Source organism: Mustela putorius, unplaced genomic scaffold (genome assembly GCF_011764305.1).
Source record: "Mustela putorius furo isolate JIRA1106 unplaced genomic scaffold, ASM1176430v1.1 tig00000585_pilon_pilon_pilon, whole genome shotgun sequence".
NCBI lineage: Eukaryota > Metazoa > Chordata > Mammalia > Carnivora > Mustelidae > Mustela > Mustela putorius.
Window position 1 is genome coordinate 13,720,956 of NW_025421424.1, and position 23,596 is coordinate 13,744,551.

Sequence of the window (23,596 nt, forward strand, 5' to 3'; positions counted from 1 at the left end):
GGGAATTGGAGAGTTCTCCAGGATTTTTTCACCTAAAGGAGACAACCAGAATGAGATGCAAATCAGTGCTCTTATCTAATGAATAATGCAAATCAGCGTTCTGCATATAGCAAGTCAGTCTGCAGGAATTCTCTCTGCCTCACCTCACATTTCTTGTGGATTTAAGCACCGTGTGTCACAAGAAATTAGAGAAAGGAATTGCCAAGTAATGACAGAGCCTTGGAGCCCCAAGTCAGTGTAGACAGGAAGGACATTAAGATGCATCGTAGGGCAAGGGCGGGAGCTGACATTTCATTAAAATGAAAATGTTGCTATTTTTCCTTCACCTAGTTAATGGAGTTGTATGACACTGTAATCCGTGATTATTTATTTGTGTGGCTATTACTTAAAAGAATCTGCAACAACACTTCTTTGGAAGGGTTCTGAAAACTTTAAAAAGCCATTATCTTCCTAACCCCCCAGTAGGGGGAAAAAACCCTGGAAGTATTTTACTTTTTCTTTTATACAAGTTAACCAACACTTAAGATTTTTTTAGGAGCATGACAGAATCCACTTAAAACGCTGTACTTTATGCAACTTTCTTGCTACTTGACAGGTACTCAATTCTCCAGATAACAATTGAAAACAAACCCTCATTTACTCAACACATAATCAATTGATGTTAACCATGGGTGTGCTCACAGTTCCTTTTCAGTCATGGGTTATTTCACTGCACCGTATTTTTTATTTAGAATTCACTGCCATTGTCTCTGGTTTTCTAAGAAAGCTGTCCTGAATACAGAGTTGTTTTTCTTGTGTAACATAACTACACATGCCTCATGTTTTCTGTTGAATCATTTGCTCTGCTAGTCCCAGATTTTAATCAATCTTAGAGAGTTGTTCAACTAATCTTGTGCAAATGGGGATACACTTTTTTTTTTTTTTTACCAAAATAGAAGAGCTTTAGGCACAAGCAGCAACCTGGCAGAGAGAAGCCCGCAGCACAGTCCTTGGGCTATTTGTTTAAGGTTACCTCAACATATAGAAGTGCACCAATCAAGCAACAATGCCTAAATATTTTTCTTGAAAATTGTTTGACCTATGTTGCAAATGCATGTCCCCCAAAACAAGCAATACTGATGACTTAATATCCCAGTTAAGACAATGAGCACAAATATCCATTATTATACTATGCAATCATTGGGTCACTTCTGCGTTTTAGCTTGGTAAGTTTTCCTATAAGTTTGGATTTTGGAGGAAATACCCAAATAACAAAGTTTCCTGAGAATTGTCATGTTAAACACACAAAATAAGACTCCGAGTTTTAAAATACTGTTAAAAAATAAAGGAAATATCTTTGGAGTAGCGAAATTATGACATTTATTTGAAAACCCAGAGGATGTTTTTATTTACTTCATAGAATTTCTATAGTACTGTTTCATATAGTATAAAGTTGTTAGTGACTCATAAAACACGTTTAGTAAGTCTTGATCAGAATTTTAATATCTGATATAGAAAGGAAGGTATAAAATTGGTTTGTATATAGTATGGCATTTTGTGAATCTTTATTTCTGTTAAATGCATATTTATGCTTATATGTTTTTACCAGGTCTTAATATAAAATGCATTATCATTAATTTTAGGTGAAAAAAAGTGAGAAAGCTTGTGCTCCAGGGCCCTTCAACAAATCAACTAGCATTCACATTGACACTGGGAAAGAGCACAGAGAAGCAGACCAGCTTAATTATTATGCTTACTGAGTCAAAGGGTTGATTGAGTCTTCCATACCAGTATAAATACAAGTTCTGTGAAATTCACAACCTTATAGAAGTCCAAATACATTTTTATTTCTTAATGGGCTCTTCAAATAGAAGCAGGCACTTTATAGCATTTTCTATCTTGTTCCCAATGGTGGGTATCAACCCATGTTCATGTCTTTGGAAAGGAAAATATATGGTACTCACTGGAGTGTAGCTAGTAAGAGTAAGAAAAAACCTTGAGTTAATTGCTGGGCAAAGGTAGGGCTCTTGTGTGGATACTGTAGTCTCATAGTGGAGCCTTGGTATTCTTGTGCATCAGACAGTCATCACCAGACATGCTATTTTCTAAAGCCAAACTAGGCTTATTCCCTCACAGTGCTTCTAGTCAGAAATTCTTGAAAAGAGATTCAGAGAGTAAACACAGAGAAATGGAAATAATTCAGGAAATAGAAAAGGACATTAAAATTATCAGATTCATCTACTCAGAGAGTCAAGAACATTTTATATTTGTAAAACAAAAAAATATTTTGGGAAAATAAAAATCGAAACAACAGTTATTGTCAAATAATTTAAAAATTGATGGGAAATAAATGCCTTGAAAAATGTCACAGAACAAAAAGACAAAATAATGGAATAAATGTATAAAAATAAAAAAGATATAAAGATACCATATATAAGCAATTCAGATGGTTCAACTTCTAGAAAGAATGAGTGAAGAACAGGAAGGAGAATTTGTTAAAGAAATAATTGAGGAAACTTTCCCACAAGAAGGATATGAGTCTTTGGATCCACTAAGTTCCCGGCATACTAGATGAATAAAATAACCATATCAATACATAATCAAAAAATTTCAGAACTCTAAGAATAAAGAGAAAGTTCTAAAATTCTAAAATGTGGTACATTATATTATTATTCCTACTTATTCATTGTCCTTCTCTATATGGCCCATCCCTCTGGGCCCTTCCCTGAGGCTCCTTCCTATGGGATGGGGGTCGGATGTTAAAGGAGAAAGACTACTGGAAGGAATGACTCCTGCTCCACTGGTGTCAGGCTTGGATATGTGACTGGATTTGAATGGAATGGAAATAACATAAGCAGGAGCTTCAAGTGTCAACATTTGGTTCAATCATAGTGCTTTCACTTGTCAAGAGTTGAGCATTCTCTGGTATAGACTACTGTTTTAGTCTAGATCCCATACTTAGAAGACAAATGAGGCCCAGATAGAGATACCCACAGCGAACATGTGACAAGCTACTGAAATTTTAGTATTTCGTGTTACCATGGCCTAACTTAGTGCCACCAAATATAAGGGGGAAAAATACGTCAAGAAAAAAATGTATCCCTTTTAGGAGCCCTATTTCTAACTGTACCTTTAGATTATAAACAAGAATGCTTTTAATTTAGAATTTTATGTCCAATCTATCAATCACAGTGAGGGTAGAAGAAGAAAACTTTTAATTGCACGATACACTTTTTATTTGTTAGTTGCCTGAACTTACAGTCAAGCATAATGAAGATAAAGCAAAAATTACAAAGACGTGAGATTCAGGAAACTGTGGGTCCACTTTAGGAAAATAATGAAAAGAACCCCTAAGTGTGGAGTTGGGCATGTGGGAAAAGTGAGCAATCAGCATGGTAAATGTGAGGATATGATGAAGAAAAATAGACAAATAATGCAGGAAACAAAGCAAATAAAAGCTCACAAGAGCTAATGTACGGCATGGTAACTATAGTTAATAATACTATATTATACGTTCAGAATTTGCCAAAAAAGTAGATCTTAAACTTTAATCACAAGAAATAAACAGACTCTTCATTACAGAGAACAAACTGATGGTTACCGGGGTCGGGGGGTGGGGGGCTTGTGGCCGGGGGGATGGGTGAAATAGGTGATGGGGATAAGGAGTGTACCTGCTGTGATGAGCACTGGGTGATATACAGAAATGTTGAATTCACTATATTGTACACCTGAAACTAATATAGTAGTGTATATTAACTAACTGGAATTAAAATAATAACTTAAAAAATTTAAAAAAATATTTATCATAAGAAAAAATTGTAACTATGTATGGTGATGGATGTTAATTAGACTGAATAAAAACCTCACAAGAAAAATATGGGCTATTTATGAATCAATGTAAAATATACCATGATTTTTCAGAGCTGAGGACAGTTGAGGAAAGAAGTTATGTGACACTAATACTGATCTCTCTCCTTCAAATGATTCAAGGATTATGCCTTTGGCCCCAATGGAGAAGAAATTAAAATTATAGCTCTGTACTTGACCTAGCAGTGAGAAATGTATGCAGAGTCATAATAATGTAAATTCAGTTTATTGGCTTTTTAACTTAAAGAGTCAACCTAAGACTATAGCATAGAAGACTTTGTTGTATTTGCAAGACAGAATGAAAATGTCGACAGTGTAAATGATAATGTAAATAAAACCACAGCTAACAGAAGGTGGGATACAGAAAAGAGGAAGAAAAAGTAAAAGCAGTGAAGATCTCAACTTTTTCAATGGGTGGGTTGAGAATTATCAACCGGCTCGTTATCCTACTCCGCGTGAGGGTGCAACCCTGTGGCCTTGAAAGTTGGTTGACCGATAATTTATTATTTTTTCAAGATTACCATGTATGACTACAAGCAATCACATGATGAAAAATGGAAAAAAGAGAGGGGAAAAGGCAAATTACATACCTGAGCTCCATAACCCCATCTTTAAAACAAGGAGCCAACAGACATTGCCTAAAATTGATAAATCAAGTAAACAGAAGTATAACTATACCTAGAACTATGGAGAAAAACTGCTACAAGTAAATCAGAAACAGTCTTTTCAAAGTTGCCTTAAACATGACAGAAGAGAGGAATGGAACAGGAGATTGCTTTTCATGGTTCTGTAACTCTCTTGCTTGTTAACAGGTGCATGTAGTGTTCTGCTGAAAATGAAACTTTAAAAAGATGGGATAAGAGCAATAAAGGCCTGAATACTAGGGCAAAAAGTCACTGTAACATAATGAAAGCAAGGATTAGAACTATTAAAATGGCAGCTATCATGAACAGAGGAAGAATATTTAGAAAATTGCCTTAGATGAATAGTTTTTCACTGGGGCAATTTTGCTCCTCAGGGGGACATTTGGCAATGCCTGGAGATACTTTGTTTGTCACAATGGGGTGTGTGTATGACTGGATTCAGATGGTTAGAGGCCAGGGATGCATCTCAACAGCCCACAGTGTATATGACAACCATCTACAAGGAATTATCCAGGTTCACATGCCAATTGCTCCAAGGTGGAGAAACTCTGCCATAGAGTATGTATGCTTGTTCAAATGAGAGGTAAAAAGGAACCAAACTAGGCAAATTGCAATGAGAACTGAATGGAAGAAACAGGAACAAAAGGCATTTGAGGCAACCTGGGTGTGGCACATGAAAATTAGAAACCTTTGCAAATATAGATTATGAACAGTTATATTCTGTTTATCCATTTTAATGAATTCCCTAATGTAGTACTGTACTGTATTTAACCTGCAAATTTTCAGTATACTCCCATTCAGATAAGCACCAGCACCATCCTTGAACTTTACTGTAAGAGTAATGCAGTTCATTCCTGTCAACTAATGCAGCTAATGGTGATGTTAAGATTTGCACTTTGCTAACAAATGAACTCTTAAATTCTTAAATTTAAGAAACTCTTAAATTTAAAATTTAAGCAACTCTTAAATTCCTTAGCTAAGAATCAACAGAGCTGAGTTATTTATAAGAGTTAACTCAGTGAAATTCTTTCTCCAAAGCATCTTGGTTTCAGATATTTAGGGTAAATGTATAATTTTTCATGTCTATGAAAACATGTAGTGATTTTTTTAAAAAGATTTTTATTTATTTATTTGACCGAGAGAGAGGAAGAGAACACAAGCAGGAGGGGCAGGAGAGAGAGAGAGAGAAGCAGACTCCCCACTGAGCAGGGAGCCTGACTCAGGGCTCAATCCCATGACCCTGGGATCATAACCTGAGCCAAAGGTAGATGCTTAACTGACTGAGCCAACCAGGCGTCCCTAGAGTGAAGGTACAGTTTTCATGTCTGTGAAAGCGCCTAGTGATTATTACTTTGGTTTCAGAAACAAATAATGTATACAGTAGACCCCCTTATCTCTGGCTTTGCTTTCTGAGGTTTTGGTTATCCTTGGCCAACCACAGTTTAGAGGCAGATGACATCTTCCTTCTGATGCATCATCAGAAGGTCCATAGTTGCCTAACACTGTGTCACAATGCCTACATCATTCCTCTCACTCCAGCTCATCACATAGGCATTTTGTCATCTCACATCATCACAAGAAGAAGGGTAAGTATAATAAGACATTTTGAGAGATAGAGAGAACACATTCATATAATTTTTACTATGGTATATTATTGTAACTGTTCCATTTTATTATGAGTTATTGTTAATCTCTTACTGTGACTAATTTATAAATTAAATTTTACCATAGGTTTCATTTATTCTTCTACCCAAGTTTATAAAAAATAAAAAATTAAATTTTACCATAGGTATATATGTTTAGGAAAAAACACTGGGTTCAGTACTGTCTGTGGTTTTAGGTATCCACTCGTGTCTTGGAACATAACCTCCACAAATAAGGAGGGACTCCATTATCTCCCTTAACAAGTGATTGGTTAAGTGTAGCTGAATGGGGAAAAAAGGAAATGGGCAACCATTCGACTTTCTCTAAATCAATCTCCCCTACCATCATGCTACTCTATAGACCATTACTTTCTTTGTAACAAGACTTTATAATCAAAAGCTGCAGCTTTCCCATGCCACAGAAAGTTCTTTGAGGGTAGGAACCTCATCTTACTCAACTTCCTTTCTCTCTCAGTGCCTGGCCTTGAAAATGGAGGGTCCTCAATAAGTAGCTATTGATTTGTACTGAATTGCTAAATTTAATTTCAAACCGCCCCCAGCAAGAATCTGTACTTGTCAACACTAAAATTACTTATAATCCTATGCAGAACATAACCAACTGACAAAGTTATGAATCTTTCCAAAACTGGCCTTAGAACTTCTTGTGGTTCTCACCATGCATATTGTAAATGAGTTTGGAATTTGCATGCCAAGTTGAAATATGGTGCCCTAGAGAATTTCTATGATTGATCTCATTCAAGCAAATTTACTCATTGTCCCCCAATACCTCACTATAATTAGAGACTGGCGTTTTGTTTCAACTTACGTAATAGTTTTTCATAGAAGACATCTGTCTTGTAACTTGCCTAACTCTCTAAGGGGAAAAAAAAACACAGAAAGAAAAGGGAAAAACAATACCTCAGTGACATTAATTATACCAGCATGTTTTCCAGTGCTTTGGAAAAGGGACTCTGAGCATTGATTGCCACTGAAGTGAGACCTAAAGGATATTTTACAGTTCTGAAAGCCCTACTTATGTTCTTTTTTTTTTTAAGATTTTTTTTTTTAATTGGACAGAGAGAGAGATCACAAGTAGGCAGAGAGGCAGGCAGAGAGAGAGAGGAGGAAGCAGGCTCCCCACTGAGCAGAAAGCTGGATGTGGGGCTCGCTCCCAGCACCCTGGGATCATGACCTGAGCTGAAGACAGAGGCTTAACCCACTGAGCCACCCAGGCGCCCCCCTACTTATGTTCTTATGGCTCTAAGATCTAGTAATATCCTGATGGTTACCTAGGGTAATAATCAGTTTCTCCTATTAAGTTGCCCAAAGCAGTAGCCTGGTGAGTGCTAGGGCCAGGATCCCTTCACAGGTTGTTGAATTTTACAATGCCTCTTGCTTTCCAACACAGACTGAGCAGGATAGAACATACCAGTAGGTAGAGGTCCTTCAAACCCCCAGGATAGACTTGAAAAGAAACCTCATATCCTGCTTGCAGTGTGGTTGGACTTCATTCATCCCAATAAACTGCTTCTTTTTGAGCTTAGAGTTTTTATGAAGCATCCTAGAAGAACTACTGTATTGAGGTCTGCTGGGCAAGTACAACTTAGTTGTGAAATTCAGAAAGCACTAGCTGAATCTGAAGCTCGTATTGTAAGTGCTCTTGTGTACTTAACAGTATCCAGCATTTATGCATTCATCAAACATACATTAATCAAGTAAATAAATAAAATATTTACATTGCAAAAATACAGGTCAACATTTTGAAGTTCATTCATTTATTCATTCATTCAAGCACCCACTATTTATTATCTATTATATATCAGGGATGGTACTAAATTCTATGAATATGGCTGAATTATACTTGCACTTGAAGAAATGTATAGGTTTGTATTTCATTCTTGACTCTGAGTTTTCATTAAAATTACTTGGACAATTAAACAATCTGTGAACTTCATCTCCAAAGGTAGGACCCAAACACTGGCATTTCTATTTCTTAAATATCATTTTAATTTAATACATTTTCAAGCGTTTTTTATTTTGTGAAAGCATCCCATCATTTCCTAAGCCTGTGAAACACAGTCACTTCAAGTGAAACAAGCTCAAATTTACTTCCATTTCACCTACACCATACAAGTCTTTAATTATTAGAAATATTAAATATAAAATAAAAAATAAAAGAATCTTGTTACAAAACAGAATATACAAGTACATTTAAATGGTTGGTTTTTAATATTTATATTTTCAAGAATATCTGTAAAGCAATAGAGTATAATGGTTAAGAAAACAGCATTTGGAATCATATATTCGACTTTGAGTCACAGTCAGCCATTAACTATTGGCAGTGAAAGCCCAAGCTTTCAAGTTTAATAACTTCAGTACGATTCAAATATTGGCATTTCTTAAAAACACCCCAGCAAAGAGTGAGGTCCTTACTCTAATTGGTGACTACACAAACAAACAGGAGATCACAGTACAGTGTAGTAAATGCTATCGCAGGCATAGACAAGATGTTTTGGGAGCCCTTTGGAAGGCTATAAAAATCAGTCTCCTAAGCATGAGGGTAGGGGTTGGTCACGGAAAGCTTATAGCAATAAAAGTAGACTATAGCTTACTATAGTTTCTACAGAAGAAGGAAAGTCCTTCTAAGAAGGGTCAGAGAAGAAGGAGGGAGTGAGAGAGCAAAGAATTAAGAAAATAAGCAAGAAGAGATGTGTATTTTAGCACAATAAACTAAAGGGCAAACATCCAACCAACCTCTGGATTCCACAGTGGAAATTCAGGAAATTCAACTCAAACATCAGCAGTGTGTCCCTGAACAAGTTACTGAACCTCTATGACACCCCCCTTTTTTAAAAAAAGATTTTATTTATTTATTTGATAGAGAGAGAGACAGCAAGAGAGGGAACACAAGCAGGGGGAGTGGGAGAGGGAGAAGAAGGTTTCCTGCTGCAGGACCCTGGGATCATGACCTGAGCCAAAGGCAGACGTTTAATGACTGAGCCACTCAGGCACCCCTGATCCTTTTATTCATTTACAAATTGAGGACAATTATAGGTATATCACAGGGTCATTATAAAGAACAGATAATGTAGCATAAAACTCTCAATAAATGCCATCATCAAGTAGATAGAGATGATTCACATGCAGATACTCTTCAAATATTACTATATTGTAGTGATTGGATTAAAATTTGTTTGTTTAGAAGACTGAAACCTCAAGATCAAATAAACACAATCATTATCTTTCTGCAGTTAGATACTACTTTTTAATGACACATTAATCCTGAACAGGACTCAATTTTCTTCTCCCAATAGTAGTATTGACTAATGTAATGCATTGATTCATCAAGATCAGAAATCTCTGAAGAATTAGATTTAAATTCTACAGAAATGAATTCTAAAACTCAAATCTCTCTTCCAGGCCTAAGAATAAACACTCCATGTGACAATGGAGTCTTTTGATGCCTAATATTTGCTTATCTGTCTTAGAATGGGGGCAAAAATATAGAGCTATGATTATTTTCTCATTTTATTTTATTGCTTTAAATAAGAACTTCTTAAACATCTCACACTACTTTTACCATATAGGCATGGTCTTCCTTAAGATCCAGAGAGCTATAAACCTTTACTCCCAAAGTAACAGGTGTGTTGGAACATTATTGAAAGATGCTGGGTTTGGCATATAACTTTACAGGGAAAGCAAAATGTTGCAGGTCATATTTCATTGTCAAAGAAACATTGGCTCAATTCTTTACTTCTTTCCTGTCCTAAACAACAGACAAACACAGACAAACAGAAGTATGGGATATTTAATTTATTACTGAAAAAGAGAAATACCAATCCCTTTCAACTAAGGCTTTGAAATTGGTATTTCTAAAGAATTTAAAGTCTTTCTGTATTCCAGACTATAATGTATCCAACCCTAGAAATAAAAAAAAAAAATTTAAAAAGCATAAAGAGGTAAAGGAACAATAGGAAATGGAAAAGACTTCTAGAATAGTGAATTATAAGGAGATTTTTAAGGTGTGCTGAAAAAAAAAATGCATCCTGGCTGGATATATCTCAGTAAATCTTTAAAGCACTGCTACTTTTATTCTTTGATAAATATCATATAATGGCTTAGAAGGGAAGTGTAATTTCAATTCTTACTACAGAGCCATTATGATGTTCTTGTGGACCAGTTAATATATTACTGTGCTCTCCTATACCAATCTCATACCAACCTGAAAACAGAAAAGTCTTCTCTTCTGAATGAGGTGATTTCTCTAGAAAGTCAGCTGTTCTCAAAAGTCAAGTTGATTCATATAGATTGCAGAAGGATACTACCAAGCTCTCTACTTTAGAATTTCCAAGAAAAATTATTTTCACATACCATAAACATTCTATCAAGTACCTATTGCTTTTAAAAATGCTAGGGTGTTTTTTTCTTTTTGTATTTTTCAAGTATCTATTAATGAATTTATGTTCATGAGAGTCCTCAGTGAGAGGATATGGAAAAAGCAGTCTATAATTTAAGGCAAACCCTTAATCAAATGCATTTCACAAAAATTCCATTCCCAATGGTTGCCATATTCCAAAAATGGCTGAACCAAATGACTGGTCACTTTTCTTCTCCAGAGACAGTACAGTTAAGATAATTTTTAATTTTTGGATTCTGGAATTTTGACTTCATGAATTATAACATAGCATACAAATTAAACATAAGAAGTTAAAATCAACTGCCAAGATTTTTGCTAATTGTGTGGCTTTGGCAATGACATAACTTCTCTGTGCTCCACTACCCTTTGAAAAATGGGGCAATCACATTACCTAATTATTGGAGTTGTTAACACATTTATAAGTTTTTATAATAGTGCCTCATACATAATAGGCACTCATTAGAAGTTACCTTTTCATATACTATTGCAAAGTCACCAAGAACTCTCTTGGCAGAGAATAGGTTTAAAATTAGGGATGAATCCCACCTCAGTCCTTACTAGCTTAGTGATGATGGACAAAACTATTTGACTTCTTGGAGACAGTGTTCTCAAGACTAAAATAAAGAAAATAATACCTACCTCATAATTGTTTAAGGATTAAACAAGCAACAAGCTGTATAGTCAGGCGGTTACCTGAAGAGCATGTAACAGCTAACACAAACAGATAGTATATATACTAGATTGTCAGGTTGGTAAAGGAAGAAAAGCAAGAGGCTGGAGAGTAAGTTAAAATCTGGTTCTAAAAACTCCTGTATCTCTCATCCACCATCTCCCTTCCCTTCCCCACTCTAGAAAAATCCAGGCTGTTGATGAAAGTATTTCCGTGTCCCTATGCGAATGAGAGACTAGAAAATCAGTGAGGAGTTCAGTGAGGAGTACAGTCTGCCTTGGGCGCCATACTGACTCTGACAAAGTTAATCATTGTAACTTCAGAGGCTCTGGAAGTACTGTGGGTCTTCAGAAGATGGGTGATTACTTATGTCTATGAAGGGCGGGGAAATGGAGTTTAATGTGATCGATGCAGCAGGTGTGTTGTGACAAATGCTGGGAACTACATCAGTCCCACAGCCCCACAGAAGCTTGGCAGAACAGCCAGAGAGCCTCTGAGCCCCTGCTGGGGCACACAACAGTAGACTAATGGAAGCTAAGGAGACTCCAAAACAACCCAGTGTCTTTGAGGCAGCCAGAGGAGTGAAGGAAGAAAAACCTTAATCCCAAATCTTAAACCTCCTTTCCGTGCTTTCTGCCAAAGATTTTGAGAAGACTGTGAAAGGCCATTGGGGAGGAAAAAGGGACGTTTGCTAGGCAATAGAAGGAATCTAAGTCCAAAACTCAGAGCTGGTACAGAATGGATAGAGAAAATTAGGAAGTATTGTAGTTAAACGTGTACGTAATGAGAAAAAAAATTAAATATTTGCTGAGCATTTTCAAACATCAATAACTCAGCCATTTATATTTTTAAATATTAAAAAGGGCACAGAGTATGGTATTGATTTGAAAATACAGAAATGTCATGCTAAAAAATGTATCTGGTTTTGAACTGACAAAATAAGACTAGTCAGTCTGATTTTATTCACATACTATACTAAGGGCTACACAGTTCAACATAATGAAATTTTGCCTTTTTAAAATGTGGGTTAGGACACTCAATATTTGTATGGTGCAACAAGTAATAATGGCTCCATTATTAATTGCCTACTCTTATTAAAAAGTTCCAATAAAAAAGAAATGGGAGCCAAGATATAGTTTATAATGTGAAAAAGAGTTGCCTATTATTTTATTTTGGGGTCAGCAAGGTCACTTGATAAATTATGATGTGTTTTCTAAACATGATCTATAATCGCTGTTTTTAAAACAAAACATAAATAATACCAAATGGTAAATCAATTAATTCATTTCCAACTGGTTTTGATTATCAGCATCAATAATTATGTTCAGTTTGTATCTGGTTATTAACCTTAATGATACTCTATCTGCCATTTAAGTAATTACTTTTTTATCAGCATCATCAGTAACAATAATTTTTGCTTATAATTAGTTGATTTGTCATTCATTAAGACTGCTAAATTATCCTATTAAATCATCATCCACAAGATGATCATAAAGATAAATGAAATATTCCATGGGTACTGAAATTTGTCACTCACTTGAATTTTGAAGGATGACACAGACATGTCCCCTTCCCCCCCAAAAAGAGAAATGATTTATTTATCTTCTTTAGGCTCTAATACCCCTTTAACTTCACTTCCTTTAGGTCCTAAATTATATTTTTAGGTAAGAAACCTAAATAGCTAAACACTTTGAAAACAGTTTTCTTAATTTTTTTAAAAAGCAGATGTGAGGGTCTTTTTCAAGTGTCAACTCACTAAGCTACAGTCACCGGTTATTCAAGCACTAATTTAGGTGTTGCTATGAAGGTATTTTATAGATGTTATTAAAAATTCCATAATCAGTTGGCTTTTAAGTAATGAAGATTATCCTAGATAGTCAGGGTGGGCCTAATCCAATCAACAGGAAAACTCTAAGAGCACAGTCCATGATTTCCTGAAGAAGAAGAAAGTGTGTCTACAGAGGAGAGCAACTTCAGAACATGCCTGAGAGTTCAAGCCTACCCTTTCTGACAACCTGCCTTATAATTTCTGACTTGCCTAGCCATCCTCCATAATCACATAAACCAACTCTTTGTAATACTTTTCTTAGTATATATCTCCTAATAGTTCTGCTTCCCTGGTTGGACTCTAATACAGCAGGCTATTACAAAGTGGCTTAGGTATTGTATCAGAAAGATGAGAGACTAGAAAGTACTCCTTGACCTAAAATGGATAGCTCACCATTTAAAATTTTATTAGTAGAAAGTCATGCACTTCTTTGTGTGAGCCTATAAAAATGTAGATATTTCTAGAAGGGGTAACATCATAAACTATTCCTATTAAGACCCCTCCCTCCTTAGAGGTTCCCAATTCCCAGTTAAGACACTAAGAGGGTGAAACTCATGAAGAACAGTTGTAATGACAAGGTGTAGAGTACAAAGCAAATGGAAGTGTTGCTACCTCATAGCTTGGCCAAGGGCCAGTCCTGTCAAAACCAGTATTGCTCCATTCATTATATCCCCACTCAGTTATAAACTTGCCTTCTTCCAGGCATGCAAGACCTTAGAGAAATGTACACCTTATAGGATTACATTATTAAAAGGACAATCATACCATGTTTCAAGATGCTCTGCAGAAAATCTGGAAAGTATACATATACATGAAGACTAAATAACATATTACTAAAGAATGAATGGATCAACCAAGAAATCAAAGGGGAAATAAAACAATTCATGGAGGGCTAGTGCTCACAGAGGCTGAGGCTCCACCTGCTGGCAAGACTTAGCCCTGCTGCATTTTATTTATTTTTTCATGGTTTTGCAGAGACTTAAGTTTTATGGATTAGGTTAAACTCTGGACCTCCTCAAAGAGAACCCATTTTTTTTCCCCAAAATGGCAGCCTCCAACTGTACACAATTGTTAGTTCTATACTAGGTGATGCAGAGAGAGAGCAAGCATTTCAGCACCTACAATTATGGAACTTATATTGTCAGGAGAATAAAACATGGCTTCAGAGAAGCTAAGAATGTAAAGGATCCTATAGAAATTCAAACCCTAGTGAATAAAGTCAAAGGAGACATTGGAACAATTCATTGACCCGGTCTACTTCAGCCAACTGTATTTGACTGACAAGCTTATCATTAAGAAAACAAGGGGGACTTTAGGGAGCTGGGACCAGCCACCACTGCAGCTGTGGACCACCTTCAGCATTCATTCTGCTCCGGGGTTGGGGGCTGCCAATAGACCACAAGTGGCCTCTTACATCAGTTTAAAATAGCCTCTTTCTCTGCCTGCCCTGTATGAGCTGATAAACTGAGTTGGGTTTCTATTCTTCTACAGCCTTAGTGAAAAATGATGGTTGTCTCTCTCTCCTTGGTTCAAGTGCGAAAATGAAGAGCTAGAGCTCACTGAGAATAATGCTGTGTATTATTTCATCTCCTCTCCACCCCCCCCCCCTTTGCATCTCATCACCACTGGCACAGAGCACCTACACACTTTGTTTCTTCATTAAACAGAACTTTCTCCCCCCACCCCCCACCCCCCAAAATACAGGGAGACAAATGAAAATGAAAACACAATGGTCAAAAATCTTTGGGACACAGCAAAAGCTGTTCTAAGAGGAAAGATTATGGCATTACAGGCCTTTCTCAAGAAGCAAGAAAAAAATCAAATGAACAATCTAACCTTACACCTAAAGGAGCTAGAAAAAGAAGAACAAAAAAGCCATGAGCTAGTAGAATAAAATAATAAAGATGAGAGCAGAAATAAATGAAATAGAAACTACTAAAATAATGAAACCTGAATCTGGTTCTTTGAAAAGATAAAAAAAAATTGATAAACCTTTAGCCACACTCATAAAGGGGGGGGGAGAGAGAGAGAGAGAACTCAAATAAATAAAATCAGAAATGGAGGAAAAATAACAACTGACACCACATAAATACAAATGATAATAAAATATTATGAAAAATTGTATGTCAACAAATCGGAAAATCTAGAAGAAATGGATAAATGCCTAGAAACATATAATCTTCCAAAACTGAAACAGGAAGAAATAGAACGGATTGAGCACTAGCAATGAAATTGAACTGGTAATAAAAAAATAACAAAGACCCGGTGGCTTCATAGGTGCATTGTACTAACATTTTAAGAGTTAATACTTATTTTTATCCAACTATTCAAAAAATAGAAGAGGAAGGAAAGCTTCCAAATTTATTCTATGAAGTCATTACCTTGGTATCAAAACCAGATAAAGACGCTGAAATAAAAGAAAAATAAAGACCAATATCGCTGATGAACACAGGTACAATAATCCTAAACAAAATATTTGCAAGCCAAATCCAACAATATACATTTAAAAAAGCATTCACCACAATTGAATGGGATTCATTCCAGGGATACAGTATGGTTCAGTACTTCCAAATCAATCAATGTGCTACATCACATTAATAAGAAGGATAAAAACCATATGATCATATGGATAAAAGCCATATGATCACCTTAATAGATGCAGAAAAAACATTTGACACAATGTAACATCCATTCATGATAAGAACTCTCAATGAACTAGGTTTAGAGGAAACATACCTCAACATGATAAAAACCATATATGAAAAACCCACAACCAACATCTGTGGCTGAGTTTTTCCTCCAAAATCAGTAACAGTTCCACTCTGACCACTTTTATTCACCACAGTATTGCAAGTCCTAACCACAACAATCAGATAAGTAAAAAAAAGTCAAAGACATCCAAATTGTTTAGAAAGAAATAAAACTTCCACTATTTGCAGATGACATGATAATCTATGTAGAAAACCCAAAAGATTCCACCAAAATGCTATAACCGATAAATGAAGTCAGTAAAGTTGCAGGATCAAAATTAATACAGAGAAATCTGTTTCATTTTTAAATGAAGAAGCAGAAAAAGAAATTAAGAAAACAATCTCATTTGCAATTACACCAAAAAGAATAAATCCTAGGAAGAAACTTAACCAAAAAGGTGAAAAAGAACTGTATTCTGAGAACTATGAAACACTGATGAAATAAACTGTAGATGACCCAAACAAATGGCAATATATTCCATACTCATGGGTGGGAGAATAAATATTATTAAAATGCCCATGCTACCTAAAGCAATCTACAGACTTAATGCAATCCCTATCAACATAACAACATTTTTCATAGAACTAGAACAAATAATCCTAAAATTTATATGGTACCACAAAAGACCATGATAGCCAAAGCAATATTGGGAAAGAACAAAGCTAGAGATATCACAATCCCAGATATCAACATACACTACGAATCTGTAGTAATCACAACACTAAGATAATGGCACAAAAACAGACACACAGATCTATGGAACAGAACAGATAATCTAGAAATAAACCCACACTTATATAGCCAATTAGTCTAAGAAAAAGGAAGCAAAAGTATACAATGGAAAAAAGACAGTGTCAAATGTGACTGGGAAAACTGGACAGCTATATGCAAAAGAATGAAACTAACCATACTTTCTTATATAAACAAAAATAAACTGATAATGCACTGAAGACCTAAATGTGAGGCCTGAAACCAATAACATCCTAGAAGAAAACAGGTAGTGGTTTCTTTGACATTGTCCACAGAAACATTTTTCTAGGTATGTCTCCTCAGGCAAGTGAAACAAAAGAAAAATTGAAGGATTGGGATTATGCTAAAATAAAAACTTTTGCACAGCAAAGGAAACCATCAACAAAACAAAAAGGCTACCTACTGAATCAGAGAATATATTTACAAATGATATATCCAATAAGGGGTTAATATAAAATAGCTAAAGAACTTACACAACTCAACACTAAAAAAAAAAAAAATCCAATTAAAAATGTCAGAGGACCCGAATAGACATTTTTCCAAACAAGATATACAGATGGCCATCAGAAACACATAAAGATGCTCAACATCACTAATCATCAGGAAAATGCAAATTAAAACCAAAATGACGTATCACTTTACACCTGTCAGAATGGCTAAAATCAAAAACACAAGAAATAACAAGTGTTAGTGAGGATGTAGAGAAAAAGGAAACCTCATGCCTTGTTGGTAGGAAAGCAAATTAGTGTAGCCAATGTGAAAAGCTGTTTGGAGGATCCTCAAAAAAATTAAAAATAGAATTATTGTACCATCCAGTAATTCTACCACTGGGTATTTACCCACCTCCCCCAAGCAAAAAAAAAAAAAAAAACAGTGAAGACACTAATTCAAAAAGATATATGCTCTCCTACGTTTACTGCACCATTATTTACAATAGCCAAGCTAGGGAAGCAATGAGGTCATACACTGATCTATGAATAAAGATGTTTTATATATATATATATATATGATGGACTATAAATTTTATATATATATATATATATAATGGAATATTACTCAGCCATAAAAAAGAATAAATCTTGCCGTTTGCAACAACATGGACGAACCTGGAGGGTATAATGCTAATTGAGATACGTCAGACCAAGACAGATACCATATGATTTCACACCTATATGGAATTTAAGAAACAGATGAACAAAGGAAAAATAACAAACAAAAGCCAGACTCAAATACAGAGGACAAATGTGGTTGCCAGAGGGGAGTGAGTGGGGGGATGGGTGAAATAGATAAAGGGGGATTAAGAGCATACTTATCTTGATGAGTATTGAGAAACATATAAAACTGTTGAATCATACTGTATACCTGAAACTAATATAACATTGTATATTAATTATACTTCAATTTAAAAAGCTGTAAAATACTCTATAAGATCCACCCACTCAAGAAAACAGTGTGACACATAAATGACTGAGTCAAAGAATATATGTCTAGATTAACCTCTCTCAAATGGCTAGTTCTATTTTTGCTATACCAATAAATGAGGGTACGGGTTTGGGAGGAAAAAAGGTCAGCCTGCATATATGGAGAACTTCACAATGTTTTCAATTAGCAATAATCGTGCCTCGAATAAACCTCATTGGTACGATACTGCCACTGCGCAAAGCTGAGAACTTCACAATGTTTTGGCAAATTTCAGACTGGCAAAACATGACGCATATTTAAAGTTGGTTAATTTGGGGCGCCTGGGTGGCTCAGTGGGTTAAAGCCTCTGCCTTCAGCTCAGGTCATGATCCCAGTGTCCTGGGGTCGAGCCCGGCATCCGGCTCTCTGCTCCACGAGGAGCCTGCTTCCTCCTCTCTGCCTGCCTCTCTGCCTACTTGTAATCTCTGTCTGTCAAATAAATAAATAAAATCTTAAAAAAAAAAGTTGGTTAATTTAATCAATTTTTTAGATACTTAAGATATTTCTATAGATTTTGCTGCTGGTTGTTTTTATGATAAACGGTATAGAGGTCACAGATACTGCTAGAGATATGGAAATAATTATACTTGTTCTTATGCTCACCCAGGATGCAATTCAAAAGAGAACAATTTTAAAATAGATTTACTACTGGGTTTATTTTGTTGACCTTGACAAATGTCACCTCAATGTTGTTCCACTTCTATTTTTCCTCAAGGGAGAAGAGCTGCTTATGAGCAGGTGAAGGTAGAAGCACATGGTCAAGTTAAAGCACAGAGAGAGAAACATTTTAAGCTGTCCAGAATATTAACAAGGAATACGATTTGCCTATCTCCTGAACATAGCGTCTTTTTTTATAGATTAGTAACTACTTCATTATAGCCATGAATTTAGAGCTTCCTGAAATTATTTATATTAGAACCTAGTATTAAGGTCATTTTTTTTTCCTTGACATGATCCTAAAATGGAAATGAGAACTTTACCCATGATTTCCTATGATAATTGTGGACTTGCATTCAAGAAAAGAAGGAAAGAAAAGCCATCAGAAGCAACATTTGAGAACTGCCTTCCTCATTTTAGACTACAACTATATGTATAATCTTCTATTTTTATAGTAAAGCTCCCATTATTTATACTGTGAAATTGCAGACTACCTTTTCTCCAGAGATCTCAAAGTTCTTTTCTGGTATCAATTTGTCAGTAGCCCAATGTCTCTGATTCTATGGAGTCCAGAGGAATCTGTTCAAGCATTATTTCTGTGAAAGCCTTTCAGAGACTTTATAACCTATGGAGAGCATCAATAATGACTGCAAAGTTCTTTTGCCAAGTGCTTATTAACTAACAAAAGATATCTCCATTAGAAGAAAAGTGTATGGGGATGCCTGGGTGGCTCAGTCGGTTAAGATTAAGCGGCTGCCTTTGGCTCCAGTCATGATCCCGGGGTCCTGGGATCAAGTCCCGTGTTGGGCTCCCTGCTCAGTGGGGAACCTGCTTCTTCCTCTTCCACTCCCCTGCCTTTGTTCCCTCTCTCACTGTCTCTCTCTCTCTCTGTCAAATAAATAAATAAATAAGAAGAAAGTATGGCTTTGAAAAACTGTGAAAACTCAAGGGCAATGTATTTACATCCTTCTTTAATCTACTCAAGCTTTCATTCAAAGATTAAATTTACACATATTACATACTGATACAGTGCCCGGTAAAGTATACGCAATAAAAATTAATTACTTTAATTTTATAAATATGTTATAATTCAACATCTATTATGTATTGGTTATTGTGACTTAGAGCAAGTCATTAACCTTTTCAAATTTTATAAAATGGGGCTTTTCTACCTGTATATGAGGATTAACATTACTCAAGATGCATGAGACCATTTTTAAGTTATTTCTCATACAAATATGAACTTTTGGTATAATAAACCTGGGACTTGAACATCAGACACTTTAGAAATTTAACACTGATAATAATGAATTATATGTAATAATATTAAACTGGGAAAAACGTTAACACTGATATTCTGCCGTTTCTGGAGAGATTCCTTCAGAATAAAGTTCTTGGCGATCATGCATAAATTCATGGCACTGTAAGGATGACTGTAGGCAGACTCATGAAGTTATGAAGATTTGTTCTGGAGCATTGCGAAGCAAATTTTAAAAAGGCATTCAAGCAGTTTTATATATGTTTCTAACTGGAAAACAATGGTAAAACTAATAGCCCAGTGTGCCAGTGAAAATGTCATATAGTCCTAAATGAGTATTTTGGGAGAAGAAGGAACACTGAGCTTTGGGGTAGGATTGTGGAAGACCCTCTGTGTATCAGAGCATATGGACATAAACTAGGTTAAGTTGCTTGTATTTGAATTCTGTGTTCATTTTGACCTTTTACTATTATCACCTTCGAACAAGGACACAAACCAAAGATACATAATGACAGTACCCATGCCTTTGATATGTAATCATCTATTGTTATGTTTTATATAGCTCAATTATGTAAGTCTCATCTCTCCAGCAAAGATTTTGGTAGGCAAAGGCCTTGAGTCAAACCAAGGGTCTGGTATGTATTAAGAGTGACTTTTCTTACACCATGTTTTACAGATATCAAAGCTAATTATTTCAGTCAACCTTCATAAAAACCATGCAAAAGAACCAGGAACTCTGAAAGTTTAAATAGGTAAATTGTCCGAAATTACTTGGTTAGCTTCAATAAGTATTTATTGAATTGAATCTCTGCATCATGTTAAGGACCTATGATTTGTGATCACTGAGCTTGCAAATACGTTATAAGAATTGCAGTGCCTTCTATGGCACGTTCCCCTATTTTGTATAGTACTTTGTATTTTACAAAGTGCCTTCACCTACCTAATTGTGTTTAATGATTGATATCTTAGAGAGTGAGAGAATATGCTAAGTGTAAGAAATGATGTTACAGTATTATGTAGTGAGAAACATAAGGACAGCTGAGCAGGATTTAGATTAATTCATGGGTGACACAGTCATAACATTTATTACTGTTGAGATAGAGCCACAAAGGAAATTATTTTAAAAGAAAGCGAAAGACAAGGATTTGCTTGTCTCCTTAAGCTGTAATGCCCTTCTCTTTCTTCTTCCTTCTCAGAGCCGTTTACTCTTCCTTCAAAGCTCAGCTCAAAGGCCATCTCCTCTATGAAGCTACCACTGAGCCCTCTGAATTTGCAAGGAATTGTATCCCTCTGTGCCCACAGCTCTTGACATGCAGCTCTTGCAGAGCATTTATTTTCTTCTTTTTTGTAAATAACTGTTTACTTTATAAAGCTTCTTCAAGGCAGAGACTAGCTTGTCCTTATCAGCTCCCATTTTGCCCACAACAGGGCTCTGGTGGTATTGAATGAACTAGGAGGAACACCACTATTTAAAATACTAAAGACTCCCACCAAATATTCCCAAGGGTCATCTCCTGCCAGATTTGTAAAAGACAGCAAGGGAAGAAGAGATTATTGAGGGACAATAAAAATAAAATAAAATATGAAAATGGACAGAGCAGGGGTGCTGGGTGGCTCAGTGGATTAAGCCTCTGCCTTCAGCTCAGGTCATGATCTCAGGGTCCTGGGATAGAGCCCCGCATCGGGCTCCCTGCTTGGCAGGGAGCCTGCTTCCCCTTCTCTCTCTGCCTGCCTCTCTGCCCACTTGTGATCTCTCTGTCTGTCTGTCAAATAAATAAATAAAATCTTTAAAAAAGGACAGAGCAGAGATTTAGGAAAACAGAATGTTAGAAGGACACTTTATTCCATGGTTATATACAGGGTCCCACTATGTATCAGGCACTAAACTAATTGCTCGGGATATAAGAGAATGAGGCTCTGTCCCTATTCTTCAAGGAGTTTCCAATCTAGTGCAGAAGGCAGTCTAGTAAACAATAATTACAAAACAAAGGGCTAAATTAATTGCTAAAGATAACTACCTACTACAACATGGCAGTGGCAAGTCTAAAAAAAACTCTTGCCTTTAAATTGTATTAAAAATATGAGGAAATAAGGTTGGAATTAGATTTCTAATCTTGTGATGACAAAGTTGTTTTGCTATAGGAGTTTCAATAATAAAGTGCTATGTTAACTAGCTCTAATATATATGTTAAACTTATAAAGTCATTGGGCAAATCTAGCATTTGACAACATCCAGACTTTCTTCAAGAACCATTTTTACTGCCCCATCACAACCAGCATTATGATTACATACTCTCATAGGGACTTTAATTTCTTCTTTGAAATATCTATAATAGTAGTAATTATTGGTATACTTGTTTCATGTATTTCTCCCTCCCTTTGATCATGAGCTCTCCAAGGTAGGGAAATGTGTCTGTCTTGCTCATCTTTACAATGCTAGCTCAGTACCGTGCACATACTAGGTGCTCAATAAGTGCTTGATGAATTGGTTAAATTACTAACATTTGTTAGTTTTGTCATCTAATAGCATAAAATAAAATTTCTCTATGGCTTGCAACAGCTTTTCTCCCAAAGTGTGGTGTTCATTCCAAATGTAGTGTGAGTCCAGAACAAGATGAAATTATAACTGTGAAATCTGCATATTGCACAAAACCATCAAACACAGTAGGGAAGGTTGTGACCATCACAAAGAATCTATGCCAGCTAGTAGATGGGACTGAGATCTGACCTATTTTCTCCTTTCTAAGCCATGGTGCAAGGATGCATTTCTTGAAAACAGGACCTCTTCCTAATTCACAATCCAAAGTCTTGATAATATAATTTGTTGGTTGCCCTAACTGAACACACTGTATCCAAATACCACATGTACTAAAATATTGGGAGCAAAGAAGAATTATGGACCTAGGTTTCACTTAACCCTGTTATTTCTAGTAGAGGTAAAATTGACAAACAACATTATGTTATTTCAGGAATATAACATAATAAGTCACTATTTATATATACTGCAAAAGGATCACCACAATAACTCCAGTTAACATCTGTCACCATACACAATTACAGAACTTTTCTTGTGGTGAGAACTTTTAAGACCTACTCTCTTAGCAACTTTCATATATGCAATACAGTATTATTAATTATAGTTGCCATACTGTACATTACATCCTCATGACTTATTTATATATAACAGGCAGTCTGTACCCTTTAACAACTTCCATCTATTTCACCCTCCCCCCATTCTCAGCCTCTGGCAACCACCAATTTGCTCTTTGTATCTACAAACTTTTTTTCTTTTCTTTTCTTTTTCTCTTTTAGATTCTGCATGTAGGAAACATGATATGGCACTGTCTTTCTCTCTTTGACTTATTTTATTAGTATAAGGTCCCCAAGGTCCATCCAGGCTGTCACAAATCACAAGATTTCATTCTTTTTTTATTGCCGAATAATGTTCCATTATCTACCTCACGTTTTCTGTATCTACCCAGTATTAGATATTTGGGTTGCTTCCATATCTTAGCTACTGTAAATAATGCTGCAATGAACCATGTTTCATTTTGCTGATCAGGACTGTGATGGAGATGGAAATCCACTAGATGTGTTTGAGGAAGGGGATAATGTGGATAATACAGTAGCCGAGAAAATTGGTTTGGGATTCAGCATTTCCATTTCCCATA

General features: G+C 35.8%; 1 protein-coding gene and 2 pseudogenes across 5 annotated transcripts in view; 1 reads left to right on the forward strand and 2 right to left on the reverse strand.

Moving 5' to 3' along the window:
- Window positions 1-23,596, reverse strand: part of NTNG1 (netrin G1) — a 349,817-nt gene that overhangs the window by 302,021 nt on the left and 24,200 nt on the right. The window lies entirely within an intron of this gene.
- Window positions 14,093-14,477, forward strand: LOC106004189 (annotated as a pseudogene).
- LOC123392563 lies at window positions 18,035-18,214 on the reverse strand (annotated as a pseudogene).